The sequence below is a fragment of the Hyaena hyaena genome, unplaced genomic scaffold (assembly GCF_003009895.1).
Source record: "Hyaena hyaena isolate Hyena2069 unplaced genomic scaffold, ASM300989v1 scaffold_914, whole genome shotgun sequence".
In the NCBI taxonomy this organism is placed as follows: Eukaryota; Metazoa; Chordata; class Mammalia; order Carnivora; family Hyaenidae; genus Hyaena; species Hyaena hyaena.
In genome coordinates this window covers 268,311-286,082 of record NW_024081545.1, presented here as the reverse complement: position 1 = coordinate 286,082, position 17,772 = coordinate 268,311, and the positions used below count along the sequence as shown (strand labels likewise).

Here is a 17,772-nt window from a genome sequence, read left to right as displayed (position 1 = left end):
GATTTCATTCAAGATGTTGGTTTGGACACAAATTGCCTCTACCTTCATCCCTAAATCTTTTGAGATGAAGACATAAAAATAATAGGAAAACTCATAACCTAACTAGAGAGGGAATAAAAAGGAGGAGAATCATCAGTGACAAGGAAACAAGTATAGGCCACGAAGATAAAAGAGAGTTTAATACTGAAGAAGGAAATCATAAGCCAAGTGTGTGTGACTAAACATTGCTGCAAAAGATTCGGTATACTTCTAAATTTTCTTTTAATATTTATTTATTTTTGAGAGACAGAGAGAGACAGAGCACAAGCAGGGGAGGGGCAGAGAGAGGGAGACACAGAATCTGAAGCTGGCTCCAGGCTCTGAGTTGTCAGCACAGAACCCGACACAGGGCTCAAACTCACAAACTGTTGGATCATGGCCTGAGCTGAAGTTGGATGCTTAACCGACTGATCCTCCCAGGTGCCTCCATATGGTATACTTCTAAAAATGCTTCAAGCCCAGAAATGGCAGATGTTAGGAGCAGCAGGGATCTCTGAAGAAATCCAATGGGTGATTATTTGGAATACCACTGTGAGAACGGCCAGACAAATGTATTCTCCATCCTACTTCTAACTCTTGAACAAGTTGATAAAGAACAGAGATGTCTGCCCCAAAGAAGGAACAATGAATGTGGGCACCTAAATTACAAAGGCAAATGAGAAAATTCCTGGGGGTATGATAACATGTATGAGGAAAGGGGAAGCTCCTGCTCAGAACGTCTTTGTTGGTATATCCCATTCAGTACTTTACCTCATCTCTTCCATGTTCACTTTATAAAGACCAAAGTATATACCTTGTGTAGAGATGTTATTGGTGCCCCAGTAGAACCCATTTACCAGGCCCGTGCACACAGCCCCCAGCTGCTACTGTTGGCTGCTAACCCCCAACACCTGCAGGTTTCTAGCAGCATTACCCTGCTTAGAAGAGCTTACTTGGGGATGCTAAGGAGGTTCTCCTCCAACTCCTTCTTCCAGACAGCTCCTGTCAATTACTGACTGATGTGAGGGTCTGACAGTTTAGCGCCTTTGCCTCTGACTGTACAGTCTTTCTGATTGAGAGAGCCTAGAATTCTCTGAAAACACTTATTTGTCTAGTTCAGTTGTTTCTGAACTTTACTGCACATTTGAATCACCTGGTATATGATTTATCTGTAGCTGCTTAACAAATTATCCCCAAATTTCGTAGCTTAAAATAACAAACACTTATTATCACACACACCTTCTGTGGGTCAGGAATCTGGGTGTGGCTTAGTTGGATGCCTCTGCAACAAGGTCCTCATGAAGTGTGTAGGAGAAGATCTACTTCCAATTTCACTCACATGGCTATTGGCAGGCTTTCAATCTTTTGTTATGGGGGCTTCTCAACAGGCTACTCACAATATGGCAGCTGGCTTCCCCCAAGAGAAGCAATCAAAAAGAATGGAAGAGAGAACACGCAAAATAGAAGCCATATTCTTCTCATGACCTAATTTTAGAATTGACATCCTACCACTTCCATTATATTTTGTCCATTAGAAGCAAGTCAGGTAAGTCCAGCCCATATTCAAGAAGAGGGTATTACAGGGTATTTGGGTGGCTCAGTTGGTTAAGTAAGGGACTTTGGCTCAGGTCATGATCTTGCCATTCAGAGTTTGAGCCCCATGTCAGGATCTGTGCTGACACTTTCAGAGCCTGGAGCCTGCTTCAGATCTGTGTCTCCCTCTCTCTGCCCCTCCCCTGCTCACACTCTATCTCTAAAATAAATTTTTTTTTTAAAAAAAGAAGAGGGTATTACACAAAAGTGTAAAATACTAGATAGCAGGGATCACTGGGAATGATCTTAGAGGTTGACTACCATGTACTTGGGTATTTTTAAAAACACTGATGCCTAGCTCTCATTCTTTTTTTTCTTTATTTTGAGAGAGGAAAAGAGAGAGTGTACACAGGTGAGCTGCGTGAGGGGCAGAGAAAGAGGAGAGAGAGATTTCGTGCTGTCAGCACAAGCCTGATGAGGTGCTTGATGTGGGGCTCAATCCCACGAAGCATGAGATCTTGACCTGAGTCAACATCAAAAGGCGAACAATTAACTGACTGAGCCACCCAGGTGCACCTGCCTGGATCCCATTCTAAGACATGCTGATCTAAGATCAGTCTTTGACCTGAGAATTAGGATTAAAAAATTTTTTTTTAATTGTGGCAAGAAACATATAAAATTTACCCTCTTAACTATTTTTAAGGGATAGTTCAGTACTGTTAACTATAATTCACATTGTTGTATAAGGATCTCCAGAACTTTTTTGTCTTACAAAACTAAAACTCCATATCCATCAAACAACTCCCTTTCCATTGTCCATCACCTAAGCCCCTGAAAACCATCAGTCTACTATCTGTTACCAGGATTTTGACTACTCTAGATTTATCAGTGGAATCATACAGCATTTTTCCTGGCTGATTTATCTCAGCATAATGTCCTCAAGGTTCATCTATGTTGTAGAATGTGACAGGATTCTATCTATAATTTACAGGTAAATAATATTCCATTTTAGGTATATGCCACATTTTCTTCATCCATTCATCTGTCAATGTGGGGTGCTTCCACTTCTTGGCTATTGTGAATAATGTTCCAATAAACATGGATGTGCAAATATCTCTTTAAGATCTTGCTTTCAATTCTTTTGTATATATACCCAAAAGTGGGATTACTGGATTACATGGTAATTCCATTTTTGTTTTTTTAAGGAACTTCCAACCTGTTTTCCATAGCAACTGCTTGTTTTATATTTCCAACAACAAAGCACAATGGTTCTCATTTTTCCACATCTGTGTCAATCTTTTTGTGTTATTTTCTCTCTCCCTCTTTTTTTTTTTTTTTTTTTTTAAGATTTTAAGTAATCTCTACACCCATCATGGGGTTTGAATTTATATCACCAAGATCAAGAGTTGCATGATCTTCTGAGTGAGCCAGTCAGGTGCCCATATTTTTTTTTTTTTTTGATAATGACCATCCTAATAGGTGTGAACTTTTATCTCTCATTGTGGTTTTGACTTGCATTTCTCTAATGATTACAGATATTGAATACTTTCATATGCTTGTTGGCTATTTGTATATTTTCTTTGGAGAAATTTCTATTCAAGTCCATTGCCCATTATTAAGTCCATTTTTTTAAATTGTTGAGTTGTAGGAGTTGTTTATATATTCTGAATATTGATCTTTTCACATATAGTTTGCAATTATTTTTTCCCATTCTGTGTACTCTTTCCACTTTGTTTCCTTTGCTGTGCTGAAATTTTTAAGTTTCACGCTGCCTCATCTATTTTCATATTTTTTGCCTGTGCTTTTAGTTTCATATTCAAGAAATGATTGCCAAATTTAAGGTCATAAAAGTTTTACATGTGGTTTGTTGGATATAATGTTCTTGGTTGGCGGGTTTTTTCTTTCAGCATTTTGAATATATCATCTCATTCTCTTCTGGTATAAAAGGTTTCTGCTGAGAAATCCTATTTTATGGGTGATCTCGCTTTTCTCTTGTTGTTTTAAGATACTCTTTTTTTCTCCCTCTTTCTGTATTTTTTGACAGCTGAGTATATGTCTCAATGTGGGTTTCTTTAATCTTATTCTAGTGGAAATTCTTTGAGCTTCTTGAATTTATATATCTATTTCCTTCCTCAAATTTGGAAGTTTTGGCAGTTATTTCTTTAAATAGGTTTTTCTCAACATTTCTCTCTCTCTTCTCCTGGAGGTCTCATAATGTGGAGATTAGTCCATTAAGGGATTTAATCGTATCCCTTAAGTCTCTTAGGATCTCTTCACTTCTCTTTGCTTTTTTGCTTCTCTGACTTGATAATTTCAAGTGACCAGTCTTTAAGTTCACAGGTTCTTTCTTATGCTTGATACGTATGATTTTGATCCTCTCTAGTAAAATTTTCAACTTAGTTATTGTATTCTACAGCTCCAGAATTTATTTTTTTGCTTTGTACAGATTCTACATCTTTGTTGGTATTCTCATTTTGTTTATGCATTATTTACCTGATTTATTTTAGATTTTCTGTGTTCTCTTTTAACTCACTAAGCATCTTTATGATGGTTGTTTTGAATTATTTGGTGGGTAATTCATACATTCCCATTTGTTTAGGGTTGATGTCTGTAGTTCTATTTTATTCCTTTGATGGAGCCATGATTTGGATATTTGAAAAAACAGCCACTTCTTCCTGTCTTTATGAACTGTTTTCACTAGAGAAAGTTCTTCACTAATCAGCTCAGCTAGAGATTCTGGAGGTCTTTCAAACATTTCTGGGATGCATCTTCTCAGGGTTGGGTATGTTATCTCCAGCTGAAAAGTTTTGTCTTTTTCTACTCCAGAGCACCCCTAATTCTGCTGCACCATTGCAACATCTCTGGAGCTATAGAAACTATAGGACTCACCTTTGTTTTCAATGTACCTCAGGTATCCAAAGTGTGCCACTCTTTTTTCTGCCAGCAATCTGAGTTGGATGAGACAGAAACCAGTCCCTTGACTCAAAATGCCAAAACAGAGACACATGCTCCAGCTTTTTTCTTTCCTTCCTGACGGGTAAGCCAGGGGTTGAGAGTTTTCTTGATTGCCTTTGCTAAGCAGGGAGGGGATGAGGTATGGTGGGTAAATACAATGAAATGTCTTAACTGCTCCAGTGTGTCTCTTCTTGACCTTGAACTTGGATAGGATGCTGTAACCTCTCAAGTGGTTTCTGGAGTTCTCACAAAGACAATTTGGTTATTATGTTTTTAAGTCAGTATTGTGGGAGAAGGACAGCCTGAGGCTTCCTATTCTGCCAATCTTGCTGACATTACCTTACTGATTGTTGGGATTTTCAAAATCTCCCAAGGTAATTTTAATGTATAGCAAAGCTTGGAAACCACTGATTTACCCCATAGTCTATGTGGCTTCCTTCACTCAGAATTTTCAACTGAGACATCTCTTAATACATTACCATATAAGAGTCTTAATCTCAGCCTGAGCTTCTAGACACCTTGCTTGGTAACATGATTGGGCTATTCCCTGCAAGAAGGCAAAAACCATAGATAAAGATAAAGCAATAATAAGCTAATAGGAAGTTTAAAATACAAAAATGAGGGGCGCCTGGGTGGCTTAGTCGGTTAAGCGTCCGACTTTCGCTTAGGTCATGATCTCGCGGTTCGTGGGTTTGAGCCCCGCGTCGGTCTCTGTGTTGACTGCCAGCTCAGAGCCTGGAGCCTGTTTCAGAGTCTGTGTCTCCCTCTCTCTCTCTGACCCTCCCCTGTTCATGCTGTCTATCTCTCTCTCTCCTAGAAATAAATAAAAATTAAAAAAAAAAAAAATAAAATAAAATACAAAAATGAGCCCCCATTAAAGTATTACAAAATATTAGGGATATCTATCACTTTGAATTGAGGAACCATGTTCATTAAGTGGAAAAAAATTTATACCTGTAGCAAGGAAACAAACAAAACATGATGTCAGAATAACTATAAATATCCTCTGAATCATGAAAGTATACTGAATCTATCCATAAAATTTTAATGATAGTTCCTAGAAATTAACAATAAATTCTCCAAATTAAAAAAAGAGATGTTATAAACATAGCTAAAGAGTGACTTAATAAGCTAGAGAACAGTGCAGAGAAAAATTTTCCCATGTGTACTGCAAAAAGGTAAGCACATAAAAAGTATAAAGAAAACTTAATAGGTATAGAGGAGGGAGTTACAAAAGGATATAATAAAAAAGAAATGACAAAAGATAAAAGATATAATCAAGACCTGATAGATACAAAATCCTCTGATTGAAACATCACATCAAATATTGAACATTTTAAAAAGATTCATATGATTATATTAAGGAATTGTTGTTAATTTACTTAGAAAAATGCTGTTAACTATTAGAAATGCATTCTATAGGATATAGGGGTGAAATATCATCATGCCTGTAATTTACCTTAGGATTCCTTAGGGGCTGTTAAGTTTTAATTAAGGATATTTGGGTGTTTGCTACTCTTGTACATGCTTGAAAAAATTCACTAAAGAAAAAGATCTGAGACTGTTCTTTTCAAATTTTAATATGAAAACAAATAACATGAGAATCTCATGAAAATGCATATTCTACTTCAAAAGGCCTGGGATGAGGCCCAGGATTCTGCATTTCTAACAAGCTTTTAGGTGATACTAATGTTGCTGTTCAAGGAATGTACTTTGTATAGCAAGAAGTTTTTAATTGGAAAAATTCAGAAAACCAGGCTTCCAAAGGAAAAAAAAAGAAAGATTGGATTAGATTATCTAGAAAAGGAATAATTAGCTTGATAAGAAATTCCTCACGGGCAAAATTATTACAGAGATAACACTGATATCCTTAAAGTACTGAGGGAAAATAATTTTGAATCTAAATTTCAATATTGAGTCATACAGAAGTTATTTTCAGACATGCCAGGATTCAGTTTATCATCCACTGGTCATTTTTAAAAGAACTAGAAGACCAACTCATTAGGAAAAATATTGTGTACAAAATAAAGGAATTTTAAAAAAATAAAAGAGTATCAGCAGCATAGTGTAGACATTAAGAATAAAGGCTCAAAAAAGAAAAGGACTCAGTAAAAAAGGGGGGTACACCTAAGGTGGCTCAGTCGGTTGAATGTCCGACTCTTAATTTGGGCTCATGTCATGATCTTATGGTTCATGGGATATAGCCTAGCCTGGTAGTATGGAGCCTGCTTGAGATTCTCTCTCTCCCTTCTTTCTCTTTGCCCTTCCCCTGCTTGTGGTCTCTCAAAATAAATACAAATAAACTTAGAGAAATCGCTTAAAAAAATAAATTCTCTAGGAATAGCCAAAGTTCCAGATCTATCTATTTAGTCATCTCAGTTTGTATGAAAAAAAAGAGGGGGAATAAGAATAATACCTATTTCACAAGACTTTGTGAAGATTAAATAAATTATTAATTATCAAGTACTACACAAAGTGCCTGACACATGACAAGCACTATATAAATGTTTGCTACTACTATAATTATCATCTCGAGAAATAATGATGAGCATCGAAATTCATTGCTAAATCTATAGAAGTATTTATTGTAAAGAAAACTTAAAAATAACCTTAGATGAAAATTCTAGATTCTATCAACTGGTGGGGAAATATATGAGGAAGTGGAGGAAAATGAAAACATGCCATAGTTTTAATTATACTTTTCCAAAATTATAGGTAATCACTAGGAGAATGAGTTTGTAATTTCTAAATATTAAAGGAATATACAAAAGTGTAACAAAGAAAGTACTAGTAATCCAACAAAAAGTAGGAAAAGTATAAAAGGAATAAAACTCACAGGAATGTGTAATATTATAAAAGTGAAATACAAGCAAGGTTAAGGCAAAATTGACCTACAAGGAATTAGTTGGATGGACCTGTTAAGACATACACTTTTTGACTGAATTTTAAAAATTTAGTTCTGATTTGTTAGTAAGAAATACACCTAACACAAATGGTATATAAAAGTTGAAAATTATAAGTATGATGAATAAGTTGAATTCCATTTCATAGATGAAAATTTGGTTTACATTAGAAAATTAATCAACATAATTCACCAGTATAGAAGGAAGAAACAATTCATATTATTTCAATGAAGCAAAACAATTTATTTGATAAAATTTAACACCCATTTACAATAAAAATTTTAGGAAACTAAGAATGGAGGGAAGCTTCATTAATGTAATTAAGGGTAGTTACAAAAAACTTATGACAAATATAGAATCAAGACAAAGATACCTACTATCACCTCTTATAATCACCATTATATCGAACAGCCTAATAAGTACCATAAAGAAAGAAAAATAAACGGTATACTTATTGGAAAGAAAGAAGTACAACTGTCATTACCCACAGATGACATAGCTGTACATGTAGAAAAAACAAGGCAACCTATAGATAAATTTGAACTGATGAGCACAGCAAGGTTGCTGGAGACAAAAGCAATATGTAAAATAAATAATATTTCTAAATACCAATAACAAATAATATTAAAAATGTAATAGTACTATTTATAATTTCATCAAAAACTATCAAATGCCTAGGAATAAATCTAATCTAATAAATCTACATAGGACCTCTATGTAGGAAATAAAAACACCTGATTAAGAAAAAATAGAGAATACCTAAATAAATGGAGGGGAAGACCATGAGCGTGGATTGAATAATTCAATATTATAAATGTGTCGGTCATCTCTTGATAGAATATAATTTCAATCAAAATTTTTTGGTAAAAATTGCCAAACTGGTTATAAATTTGTATGGAAATACAATGAATTCACTATGAATAGTGAAGACACTTTTGGACATCATGAAAGTGAGAGTTTTGTTCTGCAAGATATAAAGACTTATTCTAAAACTGTTGTAATTAACACAGAAGATAGACAAATAGACCATTGGCTAAGAATAGAGAGTCCAGAAACAGACCCATATTTATCTGGATACATTATTTATGACAAAGGTTGCACTATAAAGCAGTGGGACTGGAAGAAGTGTTTTTTTAAATCAATTGTGCAGGGTCATTTGTATATTCCTAAATCTACTGCAGAGAAGTGGGGAGAAAGAAGAAACTTGACCTTATCTCCTACTAAACATAAAATCAGATTAAGGTAGATTATGGATTTAAATGTAAAAGGTAAAATAGTAAAATTACTAGAAAACAATATAGAGAATATCTTTATGACTTTGTATATGGAATGACTTCTTAAACAAAAAATACTAAGAATGAATAAAAAGAATGACAGATTGGGCTACATTAAAATCAAGAATTTCTACCATTAAAAGAGAGAAAAGGGTAGTTTGTGAATGAAAAAAAGTATTTGTAACATACTTAACACAGGACTAGTATCAGAATATGTTAAGAACTCCTACCAATAAATCAGAAAAAATAACAATCAAACACCCATTAGAAATATCGGAAATAACTTAACAGGAACTCTTCAGCCTTATTAGAAATCAGGATAATAGGGGCGCCTGGGTGGCTTAGTCGGTTAAGCGTCCGACTTTCGCTTAGGTCATGATCTCGCGGTTCGTGGGTTCGAGCCCCGCGTCGGGCTCTGTGCTGACCGCCAGCTCAGAGCCTGGAGCCTGTTTCAGAGCCTGTGACTCCCTCTCTTTCTGACCCTCCCCTGCTCACGCTGTCTCTCTCTCTCCTAGAAATTAAAAAAAAAGAAAAAAAGAAAAAAGAAAAGAAAAGAAACCAGGATAATAGAAATAAAATCCCAATGAGCTATCACAACACACCCATATGAATGGTTCAAATTAAAAAGATTGATGATTCCAAGTGTTGGCAGCGTTTGGAATAACAGCAACTCTTGTTTACTACTGGTAGAAATGTAAATTAGGAATTCTGAAAAAATATTTTGTCATAATCCAAAGTTTTAAACATATAGTTACTCCATGACCCAATGATTCAACTCATAGTTAAGTACCTTTAGAAAACTGTGTACCAAGAGTTATTTGCAAGAATGTAAGAGCATTACTAATAACAACCCCAACTAGGAATAGTGCAAATTCCCACTGAAAATAGAATGCACAAATATACTAGTATATTCATACAATGATATACTATACAAAAAAGAAAGTGAACTATGTTCACATGCAATAACATGGACGAATCTCAAATATAATGTTGAATTAAAGAGCAGACACAAAAGAATATATACTATATGGTGTTATTTATATAAAGTACATGCAAACTAAATTATAGTGTCAGAAGTTAGTATAGTGGTTATCTGCGGAGAGGATGGAGAGAAGTGATTAGCAGAGAGCATAAGGACACTTCTGGCATATTCGCAGTGCTATACTTCTTTACCTGCGTGATGGTTACATGAATATTCACTTTTTAATTATTCAAGCAACTGTACATTCATGTACTTTACACTTTTCTGTATGTGAGTTAGACTTCAATAAAAAGTTTAAAATTTAAGAATGGAGAAATTCATCCAAATAGGGTGCCCACAACAAAGCAGGAAGAGAAATATTAATATCTGACAAACTAGAATTCAAGATAGATAAGGATTACAATTAGTGAGAAGGATATGTTGAGTGTAGAGATTACTTAAAAATAAAATCTTAAAAAAAAAGAATAGTAGTAGATGTACCATTATCTAAATGATCAATATATGAAGTTAAAGAAGATGGCATACTCAAAATAATAAGGAAAATAAATTTCCCTTAATTAAAGGCAAATGACCTTAAATCTAAATAAAAGGTTCACAGGAAACAGAATAGCCCATATCTAAATAATTTATGGTAATATTTAAGAAAATAAAAAACAGAATATTCTTAAAACTTCCAGAGAGAAAGTATATTTACAAAAGAATAAGAATTAGATTGACACCAGACTTTTCAATAGCAAGGTTAGATACAAGGAAAAAACAGAACAGTTTTTAAAAGTTCAAGGAAAATAATTTTGAATATTTACTTATTTATTCATTTATTTATTTATTTTTAAGACTTTTTTTTTTAAAGTAATCTCTATGCTGAATATGGTGCCTGAACTCATGATACCAAGATCAAGAGTTGCATGCTCTACCAACTAAGCCAGCCAGGTGCCCCCATTTTGGACATTTTAAAATCAGCCTAATAGCCATTCAAATATGAAGTTTTTATAATACTGTGAAAATATTCACAAGCATCCAAAGTTTCAAAAGATTTGTCACACAAAGATCCACGTTAACAATACTTTTGGTTAAAGTACTCAAATGGGAGGAAAAATGAATCCAGACGTTGCTGCAAAAGAAATACAAATTAAGGATATTCAAATAGCTTAGTAACTTCTATACTTATCTTTATTTTAAAAAGGAAAAAAATAAGATGAAAGAAAATTTATATTGACTATTTAACTTGCATTAAATTGCTAGATATTGACATGAAGGGGTTTGAGGCAGTCTTAGCAAAATAATAACATGATCATAAATAGAGCAAAGATAGGAAGGGGTTAGGAGTAGAAAAAATAAAAATAAGGCAAAGATAGCATAAGAAAATAAACCACAGTTCACTTTCATTTATGATCCTAAATAGGAGCAAACTGAATATATTAGTTGATTAAGAAAATAAAAATGACCAAGTAGGTAAATGTATGGATGGCTCTGCATTAGGAAACTCTGCCAGTATAATTCATAACATCAGATTGAAGGGAAAAAATGATACTACTTTTTTTATTAAGAGGCAACCTTTTGACAAGGTTCAGGAAACTTTCCTTAACCTAATAAAAAGCATTTACTATCACCCTATAGTAAACATCATATTAATGACAAAGCATTGGAATTCTCATTAAAATTATATTAAAAATAGAAACATCTCTTTTTTTCCATTACTAATATTCACATTGATGGGATATTCAATTGAGCACAATAAAATAGAGATAACAGTATAAACACTGGTAAAGGAAGTAACAGAAGTTTATTTAAAGACAGGATGTTCATATAAGAACTAAAAGTACTGATATGAACATTCATCAGGATAGTCATATATAAAATCAACCTTTAAAAATCAGAAGTAAGACATCTGTTTACTGCTGTAAAAGAATATAGGTTCTGTAATTACCATCCTACTGAAAGCACCTGGAAACTCAGACGAAAAATAACAAACAACTATTTTCAGACATTGGACAACAGTCAGTACAGGCCTGTTACAAATGAGAAAAGGGAAACAAAGGAATTAAACTTCACGATTGCCCAGGTTTTCTGCTTGGGAGCAATTCCAAGGCTGTGGTGGAGAGAAACCAAACAAAGCCCAACAAATTTGCTGAGTTGAGGAGAAAAGAGTCTAGGGAAGCCAAGGCAGCTAAAATTTTCAGAGCAGAGTACTTGAGGGAGGGAAAGACAAAAAGAAATGTCCAGAAATTGGCATGAAGGCTCCCTGTGTCTTTGGTTGAATACTAGTGAGTGCAAACATGGAGTAAAACCCCATAAATTTAGACATGTACAGCTTATAAAGAAAGATTACTAATGATCAGTAAGATGGATAATTTCTAGAGCTCACAGAAGACTGGGAAAACCTTTGGGTTCCCACCAACTGGAGTGGAGATACCTCATCAAACACATAGGGCATTCAGTAGAGATTCAGAAGGGGCACACCTTAGAAGCCCTACAGTAAGGCTACTCTAGATAACCCCTAAAAGATCTTAAAACAAGACTTGAAAGGATCAACTAATGAATAAATAATTTAAGCTGCCTTCTGGGACAAAATCTAACACTCCAAAGAAAAATTACAAAACCCAGATTTCAGCAATGTAAAACCTACAAAATCTAGAATCTGTTCACTAGACACATGAAGAGGAAGGAATGTAACCTACAACAGGGGAAAAAAATCAGTTAATACATATAGATCCACAAATGACAGCAATGAGGGAAATAGTAGATTAATATATTAACATAGTAGTTATAAATATGTTACATATGGAATGTATAAATATGTTCCTTAAGAATTTAAAGGAAAACATGAACATAATGGGGGGAAAGTGGCAGACAGAATAAAGAACCAAATGGAACTTTTGGAAATAAAAATGCAGTATCAGATGGAAACAACCTAGGTTTCTGTCAATGGATGCATGGATAAAGATATGATATGTATATATGTGTGCAATATATATGCAGTGGACTATTATTCAGTCATGAGAAAGAAAGAAATCCTGCCATTTACAACATGGATGGACCTTAAGGACATTATACTAAGTGAAATAAGTCAGAGAGAGAAAGACAAATCCTGCATGATCTCACTTACGGTGGAATCTAAAAAAGCTGAATTCATAGAAATAGAGTAAAATGGTAGTTACTACGGTCTGGTGCATGAGAGAAATGGAGAAATATTGGTTAACAGAATATATACTTGCAATTATAAGTTTTGGGGATCTGATGTACAGCATGGTGATTATAATTAATAACACTGTATTATATACTTGAAAGTTGCTACGGGAGATGATCTTAAAAGTTCTCATCACACACACAAAAAACGGTAAGTATGTGACAAGATGGAAGTGTTGACTAATGCTATGTTAGTAGTTGTTTTGCAATATATTAGTGTATCAAGTCAACACGTTGTACACCTTAAACTTACAAAATGTTATATGTGAATCATTTTCTCAATAAAACTGGAAAGAAATGTAAGTTGGCTTATGACCAAAGAAATGCAGTATCTGAATTATAAAAAAATTCATTGATTAGCATTGATGAAGTTTAAACACTGTAGAAGAAAAGATCAATGAACTTGAAGACATAGCAATAGAATATATACAAAATGAAGTACAAGTAGTCCAAATGTCCATCAGTAGATGAATGGATAAAGATGTGATATATATATATATGTATATATATATATATCACACAATGGAATATTGTTCAGCCATAAAAAAAGAATGAAATCTTGCCATTTGCAACAACATGGATAGAGCTAGAGAGTATAGTGCTAAGCAAAATAACTCAGTCAGTGAAAGACAATACCATATGACTTCACTTATATGTGGAATTTAAGAAACAAACAAACAAAAAATGAGCAAAGAAGAGAGAAAGACAAACCAAGAAACAGAGTCTAAAGAAAACAAACTGATGATTAGCAGAGGGGAGGTGGGAAGGTGGGATGGGTGAAATAGGTGATAGGGATTAAAGAATACACTTACCATGATGAAAACAAAACAACAAAAACAGAAAAAGGGCAAATATGGAAACAATAGACACGGAGCAAAACATGAGTAAGGTCCAAGGTAATGCTCTTCATTTTTTTGGGGTGGTGGTGGTGGAAGGATGACTTATAATGGTAATTTTTCATGCTTTTGGATGCTTCAGCATTTGAAACCCAAAATTATATATATATAAAAGCAAATCATCTCACTGAAAACCCATTAGGCACAAAATAGAATGCTCAAAATATACTTCCTAACAGAAGTAACCTATTAAAAGCCAACTTCTCTTGAACAAATAGTGCTCTGTTTATATAAAATGGGTATAAAATCAGATACTGTTACCTTATGTAATTACACATCTGCCTAGGTAAAGAATAAACAAATTCACATTTTTATAGAGTCCAATATACTTAGGTCTATAAATAAAATGCTAATAAAGTAGTATTCTGAGGAAAAAGACCCAAAATGAAGTACAGAGAGTAACATGACTAAAAAAAGCTAATAGAATATCAGGGACCTACATAATAATATCAAGCAGTCTAACACATGTGTAATTGTAGTTCTAGAATAAGAAAGAGGGGCAAAATATTTAAGAAATAATGGCTGAAAAATATTAAATTTGATGAAAAACTATAGAACCACAACTTTATTGTTTTTCTCAAGTTTTTATTAAAATTTCAGTTGGTTAACATATAGTGAATATTAGTTTCAAGTGTAGAATTTAATGGTTCATGACTTACATAGAGCACTCTGTGCTTAGCACTACCAGTGCCCTCCTTAACCCATCCCCTTGCCCACTCCCCCTTCGTCAATCCTCAGTTTGTTCTCTATAGTTAAGAGTCTATTTTACGGTTTGTCTCCCCCCCCCTTTTTTTTTACCCACATGTTCATGTGTTTTGTTTCTTAAATTCCACGTGAGTGAAATCATATGATATTTGTTGTTCTCTGACTGACTTATTTCATTTAGCATTAATACTCTCTAGCTCCATCCACATCATTCCAAATGGGAAGATTTCATTCTTTTTTTTTTTATGGCTGAGTGATAGTCCATTGTACATATATATGTATATATATGTACATACAGATATATACCACATCTTCTTTATCCATTCATCAGTCGATAAACACGTGGGCTCTTTCCATAATTTGGCTATTGTTGATAATGCTGCTATAAACATTGGGGTGCAAGTATCTCTTTGAATTAGTGTTCATATAGTCTTTGGGTAAATATCCAGTAGTGAGATTGCTGGATTGTAGAGTAGTTCTATTTTTAACTTCATGAGGAAGCCCCATACTGTTTTCCACAGTAACTGCACCAGTTTTCATTCCCACCAACAATGCACAAGGGTTCTTTTTCTCTGCATCCTTGTCAACACCTATTGTTTCTTGTGTTATTGATTTTAGCCATTCTGATGGGTGTGAGGTGATAACTCACTGTAGTTTTGATTTGTATTTCCCTGATGAGTGATATTAAGCATTTTTTTCATGTGTCTTTTAGTCAGTTTTGGAAATATGTCTATTCATGTCTTCTGCACATATTTTAACTGGATTATTTGTTTTTTGGGTGTTGAGTTTTATATGTTCTTTATATGTTTTGGATACTAACTCTTTATCAGATATATCATTTGCTCTCTTGATTGTTTCCTTTGCTGTGCAGAGGCTTTTTTATCTTGATGAGGTCCCAATAGTTTATTTTTGCTTCTGTTTCCCTTACCTAAAACCACAACTTTGTATCACTATACATCCACTAAAAAATGTTAAAATTAAGTAGACAGACACTATAAAGTATTGGAGATGATGTGGATCTAATCTATTGTGACAGAAAATAGATTATGGGTTGCCTGGGACACATGTGAAATTGGCTGGGGGGTCAAGAGAATTTTTGGAGGGGTAAATGAAAGTGTTTGGCATCTCAGTTGTGTTGGTGGTTACATGGGTATGTAAATTTGTCAAAACTCAATGAGATGTTCACCAAAAATGAGTGCTCATTCTATTATATGTGAACTACATCTCAATAAAATCAGTAGTCTTCTTATACATCTGCAAAAACTAATTAGAAAATGTTATGAAAAATCTATTAATAACATCAATAAAAAACATAAAACACCTAAGAACAAAACTATGAAGATAGGCCTAGATCTCTCTAAAACTTATAAACATTGTAGAACTTAACATGACACCTAAATAATTGGAGAGGTGTCTCATATTTATGTATTAAAAGCTCTCAATATTATAAAGGTGTCACCTCTCTTCCAAATTAATTTGTTAACTTGCTGCTATACCAATTAAAATATTCTCCGGATTCTTAATTGAACTTGACTAGCTGATTCTAAAATTCATTTGGGAGAATATGAGCTTAGAATGAAAAACGTAAATGAATTTTTTTACATTACAGTATCTTCATTTTTACAGTCAATGTAAAATGTAAAATTACATTGTACAATGTAAAATTTTTACAATGTAATTTTACAGTCAATGTAAAAATGAAGATACTGTTTTAGTAAAGGCAAGATAGTTAAAACTATGTAATAATGACATAGAAATAGACAAAATGGATTGGAAGAAAACAAGAACACAAGCATAAAAACAAATCTCTGGGGCGCCTGCGTGGCTAAGTCTGTTAAGTGTCTGACAATGGCTCAGATTATGATCTCACAGTTATGGGTTCGAGACCCACATCAGGCTCTGTGCTGTCAACTCAGAGCCTGGAGACTGCCTCAGATTCTGTGTCTTTCTCTCTGCCCCTCCCCAGCTCACACTCTTGTCCTCTCTCTCTCAAAAAATAAACATTAAAAAATTATTAAAAGAAACAAATCTTTGGGATTTGATACATGACAAAATCAGTATTTCAAATCAATGGGGAAAAGAAAGAACTTTTCCATAAAAGGTGCTGAGGCAACTACCTATTGATGTGGAAAAAGAATGTAGCTAGATCCCCACACAATAAACTCTGGCTGTTTTAAAAGAATTTTTATAAATGCACTTAAAAGTAATAAGAATAATATATAGAAGAATATATTTATGACCATAGGGTAAAAAGGACCTTTTGAATGACACATAGAAAGGCATTAAACAGAAACAGAAGTTTTGATCAATTTGATAATTACATAAAAAAAACCCTCTGGTATACCGAAAGCAGCTATACTCTGCCTCTCCATGCCCTCATTTTTCTTTTTGATTTTCAAGGTCAAGGAATGGTTTTATGTATTTGCTCTTCTATGTGTTAGAAATAATAAAATACCCTTTTTAGATAAAAAAAAAAGTCAACATAAATGAAGTTAAATATCTAGCGATATGCTAGGACAAGATATTTGCAATATTTGTACCAAAGCATTGATATAATCAATAAGAAAGAAAAGAATAACTCAACAAAAAAATAGAAAAAGGTATGAACAGTCTCGTATAAAAATACTCAAACTCACTAATAATCACATAAATGCATATTAAAACAAGAAATAATCAATTTTTGTTCACCAAATTGGAAGATATCATAAAGTTTGATAATATCAAGAATTTGCAAAGATTTGAAAGAATAACAGCTATTTTCATACCCTGCTGATGATAGGGCAAATTGGTATGTGTTGAAGGCACTTTGATAGTATTCATCAAAACTGAAACTGCATAGAACTTAGGTAACTATCCTAGAAAAACTCACATTTATGCAAAATGAGACAAATAAAATGCTATTTGTTGGAACACTGTAAATAAAATCTGGCATTATCATACAATATAACAGTATACAACAATTAAACAAATGAACTACATTTTTCTAAGTGTATAAATCTCAAGAATACTGTTGAGTAGAAAAGAGAAAATTTCAAGCAAAATGATACACTCTTTGATATGATTTATATATTATATACATATATAGTAGGTAAATCTGTGGAAAAACAGAGTATTATTTTATGTATTTTAAAATGTATATATGAAAATATACAATCTTTCATATATATAATGAATATATATTCTTCCATGTATATATATACATGAATATGTATATATACATGAATATATATATATATATATGAATATATATATTCTTTACAAGCCTGGAATATTATTTTTAAAGGTCTAGTATGATAACATAAAACTCATAAAAGTTGTTA

The 17,772-nt window shown here is 33.4% G+C and overlaps 1 protein-coding gene across 10 annotated transcripts in view; it reads right to left on the bottom strand.

The window, feature by feature from the left end:
* Window positions 1–17,772, bottom strand: part of SLC9B1 (solute carrier family 9 member B1) — a 72,232-nt gene that overhangs the window by 12,903 nt on the left and 41,557 nt on the right. The window lies entirely within an intron of this gene.